Source organism: Micrasema longulum, unplaced genomic scaffold (assembly GCF_059751315.1).
Source record: "Micrasema longulum isolate JH-2025_06_02 unplaced genomic scaffold, ASM5975131v1 h1tg000489l, whole genome shotgun sequence".
Classification (NCBI taxonomy): domain Eukaryota; kingdom Metazoa; phylum Arthropoda; class Insecta; order Trichoptera; family Brachycentridae; genus Micrasema; species Micrasema longulum.
In genome coordinates, this window is record NW_028277686.1 from 60,559 (window position 1) to 80,911 (window position 20,353).

At 32.2% G+C, this 20,353-nt stretch overlaps 1 protein-coding gene across 1 annotated transcript in view; it reads left to right on the plus strand.

The window, feature by feature from the left end:
• The window catches only part of LOC148281164 (uncharacterized), a gene marked incomplete at its 5' end in the record, with an annotated part of 111,302 nt that overhangs the window by 50,694 nt on the left and 40,255 nt on the right, over nt 1-20,353 (plus strand). The window lies entirely within an intron of this gene.

A 20,353-nucleotide genomic window follows, 5' to 3' on the forward strand; every position in this document is an offset into this window, starting at 1 on the left:
GAATTTTTACCTGAGTGCAGCCGAGTTCGGGACTCTGTACGCTTTCACACACTGAACTGTATTCTTCATCCGCCTGGACACAGAAATTGTATTATACTTTATGTAATTTTGTAATATATTATGTATCATTTAAAAAAAAAAACAGTGAGAAATGACTAGTAACACTTACATAGAGACATTTATAACTCTGGCCAGTAATTCTTAACTCTAGTGTGGCTGTCATGTCACATTTGTCTATCTACGATACTAGACTTGATATATCTTTCTTATGTTTTTAAATGATTAACATGTATTTTTTGTAATCTGCAAATGGACATTTTCACACCGGATTCGGAAAGTTAAATATGTATTCATATGCTGGATTTTAATACAAAAAATATTTATCCTTGCTACGCGAAGAACGAATGTCCGCTAATACGGCAATAAATCTGTATCAGAGAGAGTACGACGATATAACTTATAACTAGAAAAACAGAGACGCTGTTCTGTGGCCAGTGTTTGTGTGAAACAGATTCGATCGGTTATTGACAGTGATGGGGGATGAACGCATGTAAAATGGGTGGCGTATTTATGATTTTTAATTTATTTTGCCATAACAGCGCTAAATTAGATGTTTATTCTTATAAATTATGGAATGGGAGTTATTTTTTTGTTTTTTTTTCAAATGTCTCAACTTTAGAATATTCCGTCTTTTGCTTGTGGTAACACGATGTTACCCACATCACCGTGTGCAAAGGAATTATTTGCCATAGTCTTGCCATAGCTGGCGTCGCGGATTCGACTCTCTTTAATAGCAAAATGAAAAACCCAGAATGTTTTTTCTCAACTGATCCAGGTGTTGTAGTATATTTTCCGTAACTTCCCACTGAAACCTCTAATTTCTATTTTCTAATAAGCCCCTAAAACAGAGGCTAAAAACGTTATTAGGAGACTTTTTGTTGATTAATCAATGGGGTTCTTTCATGTTTTTTTTTTACTAAACATGATAGGTAGCGGTGTTATATTATTTCCTTGTGACGCGACATCTGATAATTTTTTTTCTTTGGTTTAAAATATGCATATGATGAATTTCTTTAAACTAAGTAATTATATTATGAATTTCTATTAACTATTTAAATAAAATTAAGAATATGCATATGAATTTGTCGGCCTCGTGGTGTAATGGTAAGCGCGTTTGCCTGCCATGCAAGATGTCTTGGGATCGATTTATTTTAAAGGGTGTTTTCACACTGGAATATTTCACAGTCCCTGGCCTGGCACCTGATGCGTAAGACTGGTCATCCAACCTTCATCTAACAAAAAATGATCAAGATACGCGGCAGTTGGTGTACCAATGCAGTGCCCTATGCACCCTTCGGTGCGGAAAAGGAATGATGATGATCATTATGAATTTCCTAAAAACAAGACGTTTAGTGCCCTGATAGACAAACGGAACGTATTACGTTACAGCTTCTTTGTACACAATGTTTGTTAGAAACGCACTCGACGGGCATGACGTGTGACGTCAAAATGACGTGACGCCAACTGCGGGCCGTTTTGTATGGGCTTGTTTTCAAGCCCTAAAATAAAAACTAAAAACAGTTTTTTTATGCATTGATAGTTATATTCACTAATGGCATTAGAATTGTTAAGATACGCTATAAAAAATCAATTTGTTTTCAACGTTATTCCCAAATTCTTTGAATACTCTAATGTCTCTATAAATAAATTGTAATACTCGCGAATGTACGTGTCATATTAAATAAAATGAAAGAAAATCATTCAAAAAGGCATCTCGTATTTATTATTCAACCCAAAGCTGTCATCAGCTGTCAACTGAGCTCGGGGGATGTTTTTCAGTCTTTTGAAATCTTCCCGGAGTAAAAAATGACGAAACATCTCTTGGCACCCTTATTTAACTGCTGTCCATTTGTAGGCCGTGGAATAACTCTTCTTGAAATTTCTAGAATATTACGAAAACGATGAAAAGGTAGAATTCATTGACGGTGTCCGGGAGGATAACAAAGACATTTTTATGCGTGAAATATGACTAGAATCCTGGACAAGTGTTTCCATTTGATGCCGATGGCATCACTGAAGTAAAATTATTAAAAATGTATTGGATTAAAGTTTCCCTAGCAGTATAGTGGGTGGTGCGCATGCCTTCTATGTTCAAGGTCCTTGATTCAGTGCCAAGGAAGGTCGATATAAAATAAATCCTTTTTAGGTAATTTTATTTCATAGTCTCTGGACTGGAACCTAAGGCATAAAACTTTCTTAATAAGCTTCGATTAGGAAGTTCAGTAGTTTTTTTTATTTGTTAATGGAATATAAGCGCAATGATTTTTTTAAGTTTTGCAATTTTAAAATTACTCCATCTGTGACTTCTCAAATTTTGCTGATTGATATGTTGGCTTGAGTTGGTTCGGTCTTACGATGTAATTCAAAGTACAACAGTGTTTGAGTATGTCCAAAGTCTTGCAGACTGGCTGAATTTCCTCCCAGGGAGTTATTCATGATTAAATTTATTGCAACAGAGAGGAAAAACATTATTGAGAAGAGAATATGGAAGTCTTGATAATTACAGGGTTTATGATCTGTCATTGGCTGGTTTGTGTGGCCACTTTCCACACTGTGTGACATTCACCATTCTGCCTATGTTTAAACATCCTTATTTCCTCAACTCTTCCATCTGTTGATTTTTGTTCAACTAGTAAGTAAAGGAGCTGAAACCTTTGTTATGTGGGTGAGATTTATCCAGCTGAACCAAATCCACAAAAGTCAATAGATGGAAGAGTTGAGGAAATGTTGATGCTAAAACATGGGCAAAATGGTGAACGTTACACAATGTGCAAAGTGGCCACTTAAACCAGTCAATGACAGGTCATAAGCCCTGTAAATGCCTAGAATTCCTTATGCTCTTCTCAATAATGTTTTCCCTCTCTGTTGCAATAAATTTAAATAGTTAAAAGTATTTCATTTATATGAATTTTTTATGCATTTTTGAGATATTTCGCTGCAGAATTAAATGCTCTAATTTTTAACGCGTGTAAGAAAACATTTTTTCGTATCCAATTTCCCGTAGCACTGAACTTCCTCATCGTTGTACTAACGGGGTGTTCTTAACATCACTGGATTAGGGAGGAGATATTAAGGATGAATTTATGTAAACTTATAATTAGAAATCAAACACTGATTTGAGTCTACCGAACACTTTATTTTATTTTTACAAATATAAACATATAAAAATAAAAACTTCGTGACAATTGTTTCGCCTTATTCGTTTGAAAATGCGCTAATAAGGCAAAATAATTGTCACGAAGTTTTTATTTTTATATGTTTATATTTGTAAAAATAAAATAAAGTGTTCAGTAGACTCAAATCAGTGTTTGATTTCTAATTATAAGTTTAAATATGGAGTTCTACAAAATAAACACCAAATCAATCAATCAATGAATTTATGTATTACAAACCTGTGTGGCATCATACACCATGAAAGATTAAAAAAACATAATTATCAACGTTAATTCTCTATTAACTTTCTCTTTAGTAACAGCTTACCGCATAAACAAAAAATATAAAGCAGTATGCCATGAATAAATAATAGGAACCAATCCATCCCCCAGGGCAGCGAGGGTAGTTTCCATACATTTAGGGTAGTTTTTACACTTTGGGGGCATATCCATAGTACAAACATCTCGGGGATGGGATTAGCCATGGCGGAACGTTTGTTGAACACCGTACCCTATGTTTTTCTATTTAGGACAAGCCATGGAGTGATGAATAGGACCCCAAGGGCAAAAGGATGGAAAACCTTTGAGAAAGAAAAATGACGAGCACTGTGAGATTTATGGGTTTTTAAAATGGACGCTTCATAAATTCAACCATAAAATATAAAAACTTATATATTAAAAAAGCTCAAGAGTAAATTATGAAAAAATTTCGTCTCCAAAAGGATGAAGAATACAGTTATGTGTGTGAAATAGAACTGGCACCCTAAACGAGTGCTTTTGACTCTATGATAAATATCAAGTAAAAATCCTAAAAAGGCAAATCGAGTAGAGAAAAGACCACATTGTGTGTTGAAAGTTGACGTGTTCGCCTACCATACTAAGGTCCCGGGCTCGAATCTTAGTAAGGTCTAAATTGTTTTTAAAGCTGGTTTTAAACTGAAATGATTCACTGTCCTTCGACCTTTATTTTAGTGCCTTATGACTTTAGTGAAATTTGCCTATTGCACCTTACACTTTTATTTTTACTAATATTTATTTTTATCTTTATAATTATTTATTTTTTAGGTCATCTACCAATAAAAACATGACTCATGTCCCGACATGCTAGAAATCCACGTTACGTTGATACCCACTTGTGAATTAATGTCCCAACATGCTGGAAAACCGCGATAAGTTGAGACCTACTGGTGAATTGATATCTCGATATTCTAGAAATTCGCGTTAAGTTGAGAACTATTTAATGTCCCGACATTCTAGAAATCCGCGTTGAGTTGAGACCTATTGGTGAGTTAATGTCCCGACATGCTAGAAATCCGCGTTAAGTTGAGAACTATTTAATGTCCCGACATTCTAGAAATCCGCGTTGAGTTGAGACCCATTGGTGAGCTTATGTCCCGACATGCTAGAAATCCGCGTTAAGTTGAGAACTATTTAATGTCCCGACATTCTAGAAATCCGCGTTTAGTTGAGACCTATTGGTGAGTTAATGTCCCGACATGCTAGAAATCCGCGTTAAGTTGAGAACTATTTAATGTCCCGACATTCTAGAAATCCGCGTTGAGTTGAGACCCATTGGTGAGCTTATGTCCCGACATGCTAGAAATCCGCGTTAAGTTGAGAACTATTTAATGTCCCGACATTCTAGAAATCCGCGTTTAGTTGAGACCTATTGGTGAGTTAATGTCCTGACATGCTAGAAATCCGCGTCATGTTAAGACCTACTGATGAGTTATGAATATCTGCCATATAAAAGTCAGCGTATTTGCCTGCCATGCAAGAGACTTTTTGTAAACTTGAAATATTGATTTAAAATTGTTTTAACTCTAGAATATTTCATAGTTTCTCTATTGGCACCCGAAACGTACTAATTATCTCAATAATCTAGATATTATTATTATTTTATTTTTTTAGTAGGTAATTCAACAAAGATACTAACTAGAAAACATACAATTTGAAAGCATTCGTCGATACAATTTTACATGCATATATATCTTCAATTATAGAATTACACAAAATAGATTTATATATTAAGTTGTAATACATATTTTTTTATACAGGATACAATGCAATAAAAAATAAGTTGTACGTGTGAACTTATTGAATAAGATTTATTCCTAAGAGATTACTCGCAAAAGCTGAGAGAGTATCATGAAAAATGTCAATTTTATTGTTTCGGCAGTAAATATATTATATTCCCGACACATGCGGGCCATAGGTGTGTGGTATGTAGCATTATTTGAAAACAAAGGTAGTTCAAATATTTTCCGATGTCTGAGTGTTCTCAATCCTGCATTTATTTGTATTTTATTTAGGAGGTTACTATCTTGTAGTTTAATATTTTATACAGAAATTTTATATCGAAAACAACGCGGCGTTTTATCAGAGAATTAAAATGAAAAAGAGTTAGAAGTTGCTCGTAATTTGAATTTGAACGTGGGTTAGAAATTTGGAACTTATACAAAAGGTACTTTAAGAACTTTTTTTGAACAGATTCTATTGAATTTATATGATTTTGATATTGCGGACTTCATAGATATGCTGCGATTGGTGTGGCAATGTAGTGCCCTAAGCAGCATTAGGTGCGGAATGGAATGATGATCTTAATACCAGCCATTGAATCAAAAATACTCGTCCAGGATTTTTGTTTATTTACGTACTCAGACAGAGTGTACTTAGCTACAACGAAATTATGGCGTAGGTATGTGTCCAAATACGTATTTTACACAATACCGACACACATAAAGGTGTCTTGTCTTTGTCATACACCTAAATAAGTAATGTTAAGAGCTGAAAGAGCGAACGTTCTCCGTAAATGTTTGTTGTATGAATTTGAGTGTAAATGTAACGCCAAAAGCTTAAGCTCAGGTTTACTCCTAACTGTGTGCAACTTACAGCAGCCTTAGTAAAAGCTTCGCTTTACAACTTGCCGCAGGATAAACAAGGATTCTGTCTGCAAACTCGGTGTTCCATGAATTACTAAACAATTTCCTACGAGTGTGAATTTTTATGATAATTATAAAGAAAAAAAAATGTCCTACCATATCTATTTAGGATTATTGACAGTAAACAAGAAAGCTCGTTCTGTTTGAGTAGTATCAAAATATGTGTTTCTAATGGACAAAGCTTTAAAGAACCAAAAGCGATTCACACAGATTTGTTATAATATATTAATGTAGGTGTCGTTTTTCAATCCTATATCAAGAATATGCAGATTATTCAATAGCATTGAAAGTATTGAGATCGACACTTTTAATTGAACGTAGTTATGCAGAAAGCAGCCAGTCCACAATTTTGAAAAAAATTAGATATTGGTGTAATCGGGTGCAGTAAGATAAATTCTATGTTTTGTTAAAAACTGCCAGACCGCTTTTACACAAAAAAACTGTAATAATCACCTTCTGAAAATAGTGTCGATCACAAAAATGGAATTTCTGAATTTGCAGAAAACACCCACAAAACTAGAAAAATCTTACGGTACTTAAAAATTCATTAACACTGTTCAAATACATAATAAGATTCTTGTTTGTAATACCAAAAAAACTAATGTATTCATTGTTTATCAAAGGTGCATTTATCTAAGTTTCTCTTTTCTATGGCTGGCTGTTTTCTGCATAACTACGTTCAATTGAGATTGTTTAGGTTTAATAAATGTATGCAATGTGCGTTTTTATACTAATGTCATATGGTTAACAATAATTGTAATAATTTCGTTTTAATTGCTACACATTATTTAAATATATAATTAACACATTGATTTCATTTTGGGAATAAGTTTTTTTTTCAAATTTGCAACATATCAGAGTATGCAGCTAAACAAAAGAGTCGATTTAACAAATATTTTTGAGGAAATGTTAGATGTCAATCAGCCAGAGGCATGTCATAAAACTCATACATAGTACGCGCGCGTCCGTCTTTGAGTATTTGTTGGATTTGGTCATGCGATTTTAGACAAATAATATTTGCATCGGAAATATTTTTAGCCGTTCTTTCACTGTGCATTTGCTCTACACGTCAAAACCGACGCAGAACTCATTACTTGATTTTTACAATAATGCCTATCTCAGCCTTACCTAATGTATGGATTTCATCTATCGTTCATAGTTTTACAACACATTCGCCTGAGAGATCACTTTTCGATAGCGCTTAGCCTACTTTAATCCTTGTTTTTTTCTATTTCTGTATTTCGCTCACATATATAAGGGTTGGCACCAGGACTTTATTGAACCATAGTTTGATTATGTTCTATAAAATGAGAATGAGGAACTTCAGCCTTACGAGAAATTGGATACAAAAAATGTTTTCTTACGCGGGGTAAAAATTAGAGCATTAAATTGTAGGACAAAGTTTCTTGAAAATGTACAGAAAAAATAATAAAAAATATTTTGATAAAAACGCACTACTTTAAATGACGTCATTGGTTCATGTGAATCAACCTATGATCTGAGAGCTATGGAAGATTTCCGGTCTGCTTGTCGCTTCTGGACCAATAGGAAGAACAGAATGAGAATAAGCGAAAATGAACCTCTGACGTTATACGCGGAGGTATTTCAGAAATACAAAACTTTGAAAAATCGTAGCGCCGATAATACGATATATAAAAATATTTTTAAAAAAAAATTGACTTAGTTTAACAGTCTATTAACAAATAAAAAAAACTACTGAACTTCCTCATTGTCGCGTCAACATTGCCGTGCTAAAGGCGAAGTAGAGTAAAAAAGACAAACTGTCTATGCCAGTTTACTGTGAATTCAATGCTGTGTGTCACGCTTTTTTACACTGCTTCACATTTACTGACCACAAGTTAATTTCCGGAACTTTAGTTGAATGGAACACAAAACGGGTGCTTAGTGGTGCCGGAAAATATTCAATATGTTACCCGAACATTGCAAAACCATGACCCGGATTCAATGAAATAAATTGGCAAAAAAATGGTTACTGGATTAAGGTAGAGAAAATCGGAAAATTTACTCAAAAACAGTCTTAAATAATAAATGGTATAATTGAACATTGAAAAATTGTGTAATAAATTAACTAGTAGGTAAGTAATGTGATTGTTTATTGTTGCATAAAAATGTCGGCAGACTAGATCTAATCCACAGAAATCTATTTCCTAAGTATGTATGTAGTAGATAAAGAAATTATTTTTTTTGTTAATTAACCATGATTATTATTTTTATTATTAATCAGCTAATCGCTCCCCCTGCATTTATAGTAGACTTTTGTTACAATTATTTACTTACATTTAATATAATATGATGAGCGATGAATGTTGAAGATAGTTATTTTGTGGTGCCCCTGTGTCCGTATAATGTAAATCTTTGATAACAGGTGGCGACATAGTGCCAGCGCCGGTGTTTGCGCTGGCGCTCGCTAAGGGCGCTAGTCGCTTAGCAAATATCACAACCAACTGTTTAGCAAACTGTTTATTCGGCTGCTCGCAGGACCCGCGGAGGGTGTTTTCTAATAAAATAAGTAGCTCTGTAAATAACGAGAAATGGGGTGGAAAGGTTCGCCATTGTTGCGTTCTGTTCTGTTGAACATTTGGCGGGAACACACAATGGGCGGCGTGTTGCTGCCAACACCGGCGAATTAAATGCTAAATGATAACGCTGTTTTTTGCAGTAATACATGTGTACTGTTAACACCGTGTTTTGCCGATGATTAAATCGTTATGCGTTCCCCGTATTTTCGGGAACAAAGCTTTTTTACACATACAAAACAAATATCAGGCGCATCTACTTGGAGCAGTGACGTTATTTTGTTCGTTCTTTAAAATGTCGGCTAAAGTAATAAATAAAAATGATTAGAATGTAATGTTGTTATAATATTCATTTATATTGAAAGACGGCCGCTAGAAGGCAAAAACAAAAAATATTTTCAGATAACATTTTTTGAGCGGTTCATGTTTTTTATTACGTGACACCATCGACCAATTAATACATAGATAGAGTAAAATGTTAAAAAAAGTAGTGACACAAAAAAGACCCATAGCTACCGAGTTTGTTTATTTATACCAAGGTTGCATTCAACGAGCATGCATAATATACTAATAAGAATTTGAATGAGATTTTAGTTTCTTCCAATCAGATTATTTCCTTAAATTTCATGTAATTTCGAACCATTTATTTCTTTTCTCTTGATTTGAGGGAACGCAAAAAAAAAATTCACATTTATTATATTTTAAAAATGGAGATGGATTGACAAGTGCATCATTGAAAGTAAGAAGAGCTTTGTAATTGCGCCACTGGGCGGCGTATTTTGACGTTTACATAAAGTAATATTTTTATTGATATGTGTATTAATGATTTTAAGCTTTGTTAACAGTTAAGAACAAATATTTACCAATGAAAAGTGACACAATTATTTTTACAATCTTTATCAGAGAGCTTTTTACACACTTTCATGATACAATCAGGCATTTTGGTATAGATTCTAAATGTTACACTTTGTGGTTGAAGAACGATTAAACACGCGTTGGGCATCTCTGAACGTTTGGCCATCAATTAAGTGTCTTATTTTTTTAGGGTCCGGGCGCGTCTATGTATTTTTTGATCCATGTCTAACACTGAAAAAAAATATTTTACACCATTGTACTTAACACACTCGTTAAAAATAATTAAGAAAACTAAATAATAAAAAAAAATAGAAAAAAATAAATTAAAGTAACACATGGACAAGCCTGGATTTTGCGGAGTCGAAAGTACTGTAGGGCTTAAAAAATACATTAAATATATTTATTTATAAACGTATAGTATATATATGTCAGCCTCGTGGTGTAATGGTCAGCGCGTTTGCCTACTAAGCAAGAAGTCTCGGTTTCGATTCCCGAAGTGGTTGATATGAAATATTTATTTAAAAGGGTGTTTTCACACCAGAATATTGTTAAGTCTCTGGAGTGGTGGTACCTGAAGTGTAAGACTGATCATTTTACCTTCATGTAACAAAAATGATCAAGATACGATGCGATTGGTGTACTAATGCAGTGCCCTATGCACCATTATGTGTGGAAAGGAAATGACGGGGATGATATATATATATATATATTATGTGTTTTTCAAATATTCATAATTTTACCCGAAACTCTACGATAATCCGTATAAATCTGTTGCATAAAAAGATACATTCAATACCTCTAACAAAAATTACTAACAAACGTTATTTTTTTATTCTTTTTTACGAAACAATTTAGCAATAAAAAAAACACTAGTTGATGTATAAATGGTATATGATATATGTTTCATATCTTTTACGTTTTTGAAGTTAGTTAATTCTCGTTAATAATTGGTTAATGAAAGATAAGCGAATGGAAAGTGGGGCTGGAGGCTGTATGAAGTAATTAGGGGAGGGTTATGTACTGCGATGGTAGGACTAGGCACGGAAGGTTTTGCATTATTCATAGGACGGGGTTAGGGTGTCATTAGTATGACGGTTTAAGGATTGTTTTGTCCCACTGCCATTGTGGCCGCTGTTTAAGTACTTTGATTAGTTAACTTGCCGCTCCGAAATCTTGATTAATTAATAAACTTTCCCTAATAAAAACGGTGGAATTTCAATTAGGAAAATTAACCAAAGTTATGATTTCTGTGAAATATTGGTTCGTTAAGATTTATTTTCCTTACTTTTATTCTTTCTGGAACTTTTTTGTTCCAGAAAGAAAAAAAAATCATTGCTATTTTAGCAGTGTTGTTTTAATTTTAATATTAAAATCAAACACTGACTTGAATCTAATAATTTAGTTTTTTTTAAAGACAAAAAAACAGAAAATTGTTTCGCCTTAAAACAAAAAACCATAATAAAAGTATGAAGAATGAATTCAAAATACCATATTTTAGAGGAATGTGTCGTAAAACTATGTTCGATAGGTGCAAAACCGCACAAATCATGTATTTATTTATTTAAATACATAAGTTCATTGTACATTATTTGAGACATAAGTCCCAACTCCATGAAACTAAAAGTCCTGTGTTGAGATGGGACGAGCAATTAGTTGACACAGACACATGAGTATATCAGCACTAATTTAGGATCAGTAACAAATTATTTTTTTAAAGCAAATATATGGCACATCAATATGGTAAACAGTAAACTCAAACATTCGGAAAATCATCAAGGCGTTTCCTACTCAAATCCCTCCTAGTAAGGAAAATCCAGTCCTTAAATCCTTTATTAAAAATAGCTTTTGGCCTTGAAAGCTTAATACGCTCTTCCAAAAAATTAAACATTCTCGGTGCGATATATGAGAGATGTCTCTGAGCAAAAGTCCTACGGGTTTTGGGTATGACATACTTCATGCTCTGGGAAAACCTCTTTCGGATATTTTGCTGAGACTTCTCCTTATTGTTCGACCAGAAGTGTTTAAGTGCTTCGTTTAGGTACAGTTGTCTCATATCCAGCACCTTCAACCTTCATGCATTGGAACAAATGTTCTGATCAAATGTTGGAGAGAACCAGAATATTATTTTTAAATAATATTATGTAAAGCTAACGCGGGCATCATTAACAAAACCAAGGAATGAGTTCTGCATCGTTTTGGACATATAGAGCGAGTAGAAAGCGAAATATCAGCTCAAATGATTATGACTTATGGCTTATGACCTATCATCGTCTGGTTTAAGTGGCCGCTTTAAACACGTGTTATATTGACCATTCATCCCATATTTAAACATCCCATTTCCTCGACTCTTCTATCTATTGGGTTTAGGAAAAAAATAGCTAAAACTTTTATCATGTGGGTGAGATTCATCCGTCTGAACCATTCCACCAACTAGACAACGTCTGAAAACAACATTTCAATTTTTGTACTTCTTCTTATACCAGTTGGTTTCAAACAATAATGTTTTAAGTATGTTCAAAAGTTTGTAGACAGGCTGAATTACCTCCCTAGGAAAGAAATCCAACCAGTCTACAAACATTTGGACATACTACAAACGTTATTATTTTTTTTCAAATTATGAAGCTTTGTAACATAATAACACCATGACACATTAGTGACAAACATATTTGTGAAAATTTTGTTTTTTGTATAAGTAATCGTTTTAGCTATGTTGTTTAAGGTTATGGATGAGGTCCTGGGTCCTAATTCCTGGCAGGGTGGACTTAAAATATTGATTTTAAAGGTGGTTCTACAGCGTTATATTTTATTTTCCCGTAAAAAATCCAATAAGAGTGCTAACAATGTGCCCCATATATCACTGGGAGCGGATAGGTAAATAATTATAACAATGGTGTAGCAAAAAATAAAAAACGTAAAAAAAAATATCAAGGAAAAAGTATAGTATCTGTATCTGTAAAAATCGTATCTGATGGCAGTAATAAAAACCGTCAAATCATTAAAAAATCATTTAAAAGATAATTAATATTTTTTTCAATAATCTGCATTTACGTACATATTTTAAAGTACCTACCTACATATTTTTTTTAAATGAAAGTAAAAAATAATAAATATTAAAATCTACAAATAACTACAAAGGTGGAGTAAGGGAAGGGATGTGAATGTCTAAAATAAAATAAAATAAAATAAAATAAAATAAAATAAAATAAAATAAAATAAAATAAAATAAAATAAAATAAAATAAAATAAAATAAAATAAAATAAAATAAAATAAAATAAAATAAAATAAAATAAAATAAAATAAAATAAAATAAAATAAAATAAAATAAAATAAAATAAAATAAAATAAAATAAAATAAAATAAAATAAAATAAAATAGAATAAAACAAAATAAAATAAAATAAAATAACACAAAATAAAATAAAATAAAATATTATACCATTGTAAGAAATGAGAGTAATGGATAATATGCCAAATAATAGTGAGTACTAAATTAAATTATACAAAAATACATAATGTTTAAGTGGCCGCTATACACACTGTAACATTCACAATTTGCCTATGTTCAAGCATCTATATTTATTCAATTTTTCCATCTGTTGGTCTCCAAACATTTGAACACACTCAAAATATAGTATTAAAACTTAAAATAATAAAATCGATACAAAAATAAAAGTTTAAAAATGGATGCAATTGATTGAAAAAAAAAACAAGTGTGGCTTGATGATTGTATCTCCAGTTATATTCGCAAAGCCCATTTAGTTCACGATGCATCATACTTCGACAACCCCTCCAGACCCTTCAAGGGTTAATCTTTAAAAGGGGGTTAAACGAATCATAATTCGTTTAGTGAATGTTTTGTTCGTTATGCAGGATAACTGTCGGGGTGTAATCGAACTTGTATTTTTTATACTGCTAACCCTCGACGGTACTGCCCGTCGTTAGCTGACCCTTCGAGGGTTAATAGGAACCTGATGGGTTACTTAACGAAAGCATAAAGTTAATATTAGATGATAGTAAGTTAAACCAGATATACGATTTAGTGCTGAATTGGAAACATTGAAATTTTTATGTGGAGCTAAAGTAGCTGTTAATTTGGATAACTGAAAATGATACAATATCATTTTGCCCATCATTTTTTATTTATTTATTTATATTTTCCCGTGCATAGGACACCCGTGCATAGGACACACTATTACCAGACAATAACACCAGATAAACGCAGGACAGTAAAAAATACTATACAATGGACTTAAACACTACAGTGACCTATGCCTACCTGACAATTTTAAAGCACATGATGACTTATGACTCTTACTCACCCGACTAGACATAACATGATTCGATCTTATAGTATTTTTATAATAAAGTCCTAGCGGGTTTTAAAAATAACAGATAGATTTGGCTGATGCCATTTTTATGTATAAAACTTTGAATAACATGATTTATTGCCCTAAGATTCTGTCACTAATTAATTTTAGAGTCCCAGTAACGCAGACCAGAAACCAATCTCTTTTTAAAATTTCTAAATGTAAAACTAAATCTTTTCAAAATTCATTTGTAAATAGTACCTACCATATGTGTAATCATAAATTAAATTGTATTGATATTAATAACATATCTTTAACTTCCTTTTAAAGTGAAATTTCCAAAAATAATTCAAGTTATGATGTTGCGCCTTGAATCCGCAGCCTATATTATGCAGGTGATGTGCAGTTCTGTATGTAGGCTGTAGGCACATAATAAATGAACACTGTATGGTCAACTATAGTTGTATTATTTATTGTAATGTGCAACTGTGTGACCAATATTGATTTACATTTCTAGTAATATTATAAGTTTTGTATGATTAGTTATTTTATGTAATGTATAATTTTTATGTGACAACATTTACAATAACAATATTATGTGGAAGCCTCTAATTGGACTTTATGATATGTATTTATGGTATAATTGATTCTTATAAATGTATAAATGTTTGTTGGCTTTCCAATGAAATAAAATAAAATAAATAAATAAAAAGAAAACAAAGGCAGAATATCTCGATCTTCTGTTTAATGAAGGTATGGTGATCAATTCTACGCTTCGGGTGCTAGTCCAGGGACAATTAAATATTCTAGTCTAGAATCACCTTCAAAATTAATATTTCACACCAACCCCTACCAGGAATCGAACCCGGGATTTCAAGTGTGGTAGGCGAACGTCACCATTACACCTCGAGGCGGACTTGTTTCCTTTTAATTTCACTTTGAAAGATTTTTACCCGAGATCAGTCATCGAGGCGAAAACTCTCTTCCAGGGTTCCAGCAAACATTTTAGAGAAGGAAATATGAACGTTTAAGCGTTTGCGGGTCTTATGACTTGTGACTGGCTGGTTTAAGTGACCTCTTTACACACTGCAACTTTCACCATTTAATTTAGCCTATGTTTAAACACCCATATTTCTTCAATTCTTCCATCTGTTGATTTTAGTGAAATAAAAGAGCCAAAAAATATATTATTTAAATGATTGTAAATATTAGTTGATGTACAAATGTAATATTAATTAACTAAAGGAAACAAGTATTTTGAAAAGTAGAGTAAACTCTATCCGCGTATTTGATTATTTATAGCCGTGTGTAATTTTGAAAGGCAGGTAACTGCAGTTATTTTTTATAATTATTTATACACCGTCATTTTTATAAAAATCACCTGAAGAGTGAACACGTCTTACGGTTACAAAAGGCATGATCTGTTGTGATTCAATTCCAAAACCTCTCGTCTAGCCCAAATAAAGAATTCGAATTTTTCCACACGGTTATAGGTAATGATTATATTAATAGAATCACATCACGATCGTGGGCGGAAGATATGTGGATGCGTGGGTGTGGGGAATAACAGCTGCTTATTTCGGAATCACAATAACTGATGTAGAGTGGAGTATAAAGATAGTTGGTGTTGCCCAAAACTGTGACGCGGCGGGGATTAATCTCAACAAACTGTCCGTCCTCTGCTTTGCCAAGTCGCGTGAATAATTCGAGTAAATATAGTTACAAAACTAATCGCATTCTTACTTTTATGGTATCTTCATTCAACAATCGCATTTACAGAATTATTATTAAACATATTCTACATTATTTTTTTAGGAGCTGTTGTAAATTACGTTAATTACTAATTAGTTACCACGCAGAGCTTAGGCTGAAATAATTTCATTGCAATTTTGTCTGGGCACTTAAAAAATATTTCAAACATGAATATTTAACATTTAATTTTTATATTGTGTTCCAAATACTGGTTGATATTTAGTTCTGAACCCAAAAGAGATGAAACATATAATTAGTCAGGCCAATAAAGTAAATTATGGACAGCGAACTCACAAGATTATTAATAAAATAATTTTCTAAAATATGACTAAAAAACATGTCTTACATAGACTCACTAGATCTTAGGCGAATGCGTTCGTTGATGATATGAAATATTAAATGACGATTTTTTTTTATATTTTCATCAAAAAAATAATTTAAAAAAAACGTTTCTTAAGATAGCTTTTTCCTCTCTATAATAATAGACAGAGGATTGAGAAAGTTGACAGCTTTAAATACTTGGGAGTACACATAACTGAGGATGGAAGCATGCATAAAGAGCTCGCAACCCGCCTAAGAATTGCTGGAGCAACTTTTAACATGATGCGTGTTGTCTAGAACTCTAGTCTATACTCAGTCAAAACGAAATGCCGATTATTCAACTCTTGTATAATGCCAGTTCTCCTATATGGGTGTGAATCTTGGCACCTTACCAAAACTCAAAACACCAAACTTCTGAGTTTTGAGAGTAAGTGATTGAGAAGAGAATATTAGGTATAAGGTGGTTCGATTTTATAACTAACATTGAAGTCCGAAAACGGACGCAGCAGCCTCCTATAACGGTGGACCTGGCTTGGACACGTGCTGCGCATGCCTCAGGAGAACCTAAACCCTAGTTGCCTCTTCTTTAAACCTGCGGGATCACGCCGTCCTGGAAGGCCGTCAATGACGATCTTTAGACTTTATTCGGCGGAATTAAGGGGCGCTGGATTGACATGGGAAGAAACGAGAGTGCTGGCTGGCGATAGGGTCTCCTGGAGGCAACTGGTGTTATCCGCATGCTCCACTTAGGAGCGGATGTGGAAAAGAAGAAGAAGTTAGCTTATATTACATAGTATATAAAATAATATTTATATTTACTTTACTTACATATCTATTAACATCATCCTACAGTAAACGTCACATTTCTTTCATATGAGGTATGGGTCGTATTCATTGGAATTTACATTATTTTATCGTTTTGCAACTAGGTAAGAATCAATATAACCTACGCACTTCAAATAAATTCTTATCATTTTAATCAAATGACTAACTCTAATTATTTTATCATTTTAATGATCGTAACATTAACCAGACATTAAACTACCCCTCATCCTATATCGTGATATTAGTATGGGCAGTACTTGATTAGGGGCATTTAAGTGCAGCTTTGTGGACATTGAGATTGCCCCAAAACCATTATTATAAATGAATGATATTGACATTCGGGCGGCTATGCCGGGTTGGCACTAAACAGCAAATGTAATGAAAATTGTATTTAGAAGTGGGAACCCTAGATGCACTCATTATGCATAATCAGTTTCGGTGACAAAAATATCAGCGATGATTTTTATTTAGTATTACTTTGTTCTCACAATAATACAAGTAAATAAAACACATTTTAAGTATGTTTGTTAGCTATCGCAATCGTTTTGACAGTTCTGCTTAAATTTCTATGGCATTGAAAACCGTTTGTAATCGAAATATTATGCCGAGAATCAAAGATTTTATGTTAAATAAGGGTGGTACAATAAATACAATTAAAATAATAGCATCTAAGTTAGTAAAAAGATCATCAAGGTTTTTATTAATTCTTATTGTATTTTGGCAAAGCATTTTCATAAGATTACTTGAACTATTTTCATATGTATTTTTAAAGTCATAATATTATATTAAATACACATTTAAACGTATAGTTGATTAATCGTGCAGCGAATAAAATAATGAACAAAAAACCATTAAATTTTATAATTAATATTTAAAGTATTAACTTTGTGATCAAACAAACATTTACATAAATTTGAGTAAATATTTGAATATAATCACTTACCGATTTTTTCATGTCTTGCGGTTTTAAGAGTACGTCTGGGCACGCCTCGAAAGCATTAGATACAAGAAAATCCAGTATGTGTTTGCATATAAATATTTACTAACATTTATAATTACATAGTGTCTTCAAAAGGCAAATTAAATACAGATAAGTAACTTAAATTAACGGATGTCAATTATAATAATTATTTAACAAGATGTGCGTTGCGCGACATCTTTGTCTGTCGTGCATCAGATCCCTGGTTTGGTTTTTAGGTAATATTTGTTTTATAAGTTTTAATTCAGTATATTTAAAAAATTTACTGGACATGCATAAATCTTATCACCTTTCTTCGTTTTATTCATAATCCTTATATGCTGCAATTAGTTGGGGCCTTTCATGTAAAACTAACATCAAAAAATTCAATTTTTCACAAAACTTGGCTCTTAGATTAACCAATAAATCAGCTAGAATTGGTGAGGAAGAGGTACCCGAACTATTTGAAAAGCAAGGGTGCCTGTCCGCAAATAATATTCTATGGCTCAAGTTTATTGCTAGATATCGATTTGGTAGTAACTACCAGAAAAAGTATATACATAATACAAGGTTAGCACAACGTGAAGGCTTGTCAGTACCGAGGCTTGTAAACAAATATGGCCAAAGAACACTTCATTATACAATTCATAAATTTCGTAATAAGATTCCTAAGCAGATATTAAAAGAAAATTTTGCCAAAACTATTAAAAAAAATAAATTAAATGGCTAATATGTAACAAGGCTTTTTATCGATTATTTTTTTAATGTTAATAGTCATCAATTTAAATTTTAATAAATAAATTTTGTGTAAAATATACGTATGCTTTTAATTCTTAATAATGCTTATTTTAGTTTTAAAATTTATAAAATTTCTTTAACCTTTTCTTTCGCAAAGGAAAAATAAGGAACCTGCTGACAAGCCGGTTTCGCGGTTTAGTGGGTTTCATTATTTTTCCTTTTGATTTCTAGTCTCCAATGCAGATGGAATTAAGAAAAAAAAAGAAACTGACTTTCAAAAAGATACGGCATGAGTGTTTTTTTTTGTATTTTATCTAATTAAAAAAAATAAAAATACCACCCATTCATGTTATACATTCATAATTATATTTAGAAAATATTATAAGTATTTGTTTATTATAATACTTTTGATCAAAATGAATAAAGTATTTTACTTTCATGGAATAGTTAATTTATCGATTAAAAACTTCGTATAAAGCTCATATCACGATGCATAAAACTGCATTATGCTTGATTTAATACCGTACAGTAAACAATTAAGATAAATGCAATAATTTAGATTGCAGCAGCGATATGACCCGCATTAAATCGGAGCCAATGATTGTCCAGACTCCGGAATGCACTCTGCCAAATTGACTGCACTAAATAAATGCATTTCTGCATGTTGCATAAAGGGTTGTCATACGAACTACTCAATTTGTCTGTACAATCAAACAAAAGTTGATTCTCATTTTCTTATAATGAGTTATTTACAACTCGTTAAAAATGGTCCTAAAAATTCAATATTTGGGTTATGATTATAAGAACGCATTTTTTTTTAAAGCCAGTATTAGGATATCATCAACTATAAATAGCGAAAACGTAAATTTCAGATTTGTTCAAATATGTTAGAATGTTGTAATTTATATAGTAGAACAAGAATCATACACACCAATAGTAAATCTATCCAATCCAAAACACGTAAATTAAATTTAAATATTGCACAGTAATAGTTCCAAAAACTGAAAAAATTCTAATGTATGAAGCCTATGTAAAAACTAAAATATGTTATACGCAACTACTATGGGGAGCAGGATATCAAAATGACAATAGACTGCGAAGACAACAAAATAAAATATTAAAACTTATATATTAAACTTTTTTTTTCTTCAATAGAAAATTAGCTAACAGAACAACATGCTAAATGACTTGTATGCGAGGTATGCCCACTATTAGTTTTAACATATACAAAGCACTAAGAGTCCTTTATTTAAACAAAATAAAATTAAACAAAAATAAATGAACTGAAATGATAGAAAATGAAATGAAATGAGATGAAATAAAATAAATCAAAACTTAAAGTATTTTAGAGTGATGTATTATTTGTACATATATTTGAAAAATTTTGCAATAATTATTCACAATAAAAAGGAGATACAACAATCATGAGCCGACCATGACTCACTAGAAAAAAGGTCATCATGATTTTCAGGGCACTGAATTGGAACACAATTTACAAGGTATCATTTTTGTTACGGTAAAAACAATTGAATAGAGAATTTGTTAGTTTATTTTACACAAAAAAAACCTTTTTCTCATATTAATTTAATAATAAGAAAGTTTAGTGCTTCGGGAAATTTGATGAAATAATGTTTTCTTACCCGTGGTAAAAATTAGAGTATTTTATTGCACAGCAAAGTTTCTCTAAAATGCATGAAAAACTACTTTACATGACGTCAAAAGTTCTTTGAAATCAACCAATGATAGATCGTTGTGGTTGATTTCCGGTTACTGGAAAGCCAACTCACCAATCAGGACAAGTCACCGAAGAAAATTAGTGAGATCACGAGCGGAGTAATAAAAAAAATCAAAACATTAAAAGTTCGTAGCATTGAATTGAGTCTATTAACAAATAAAAAAATATTAA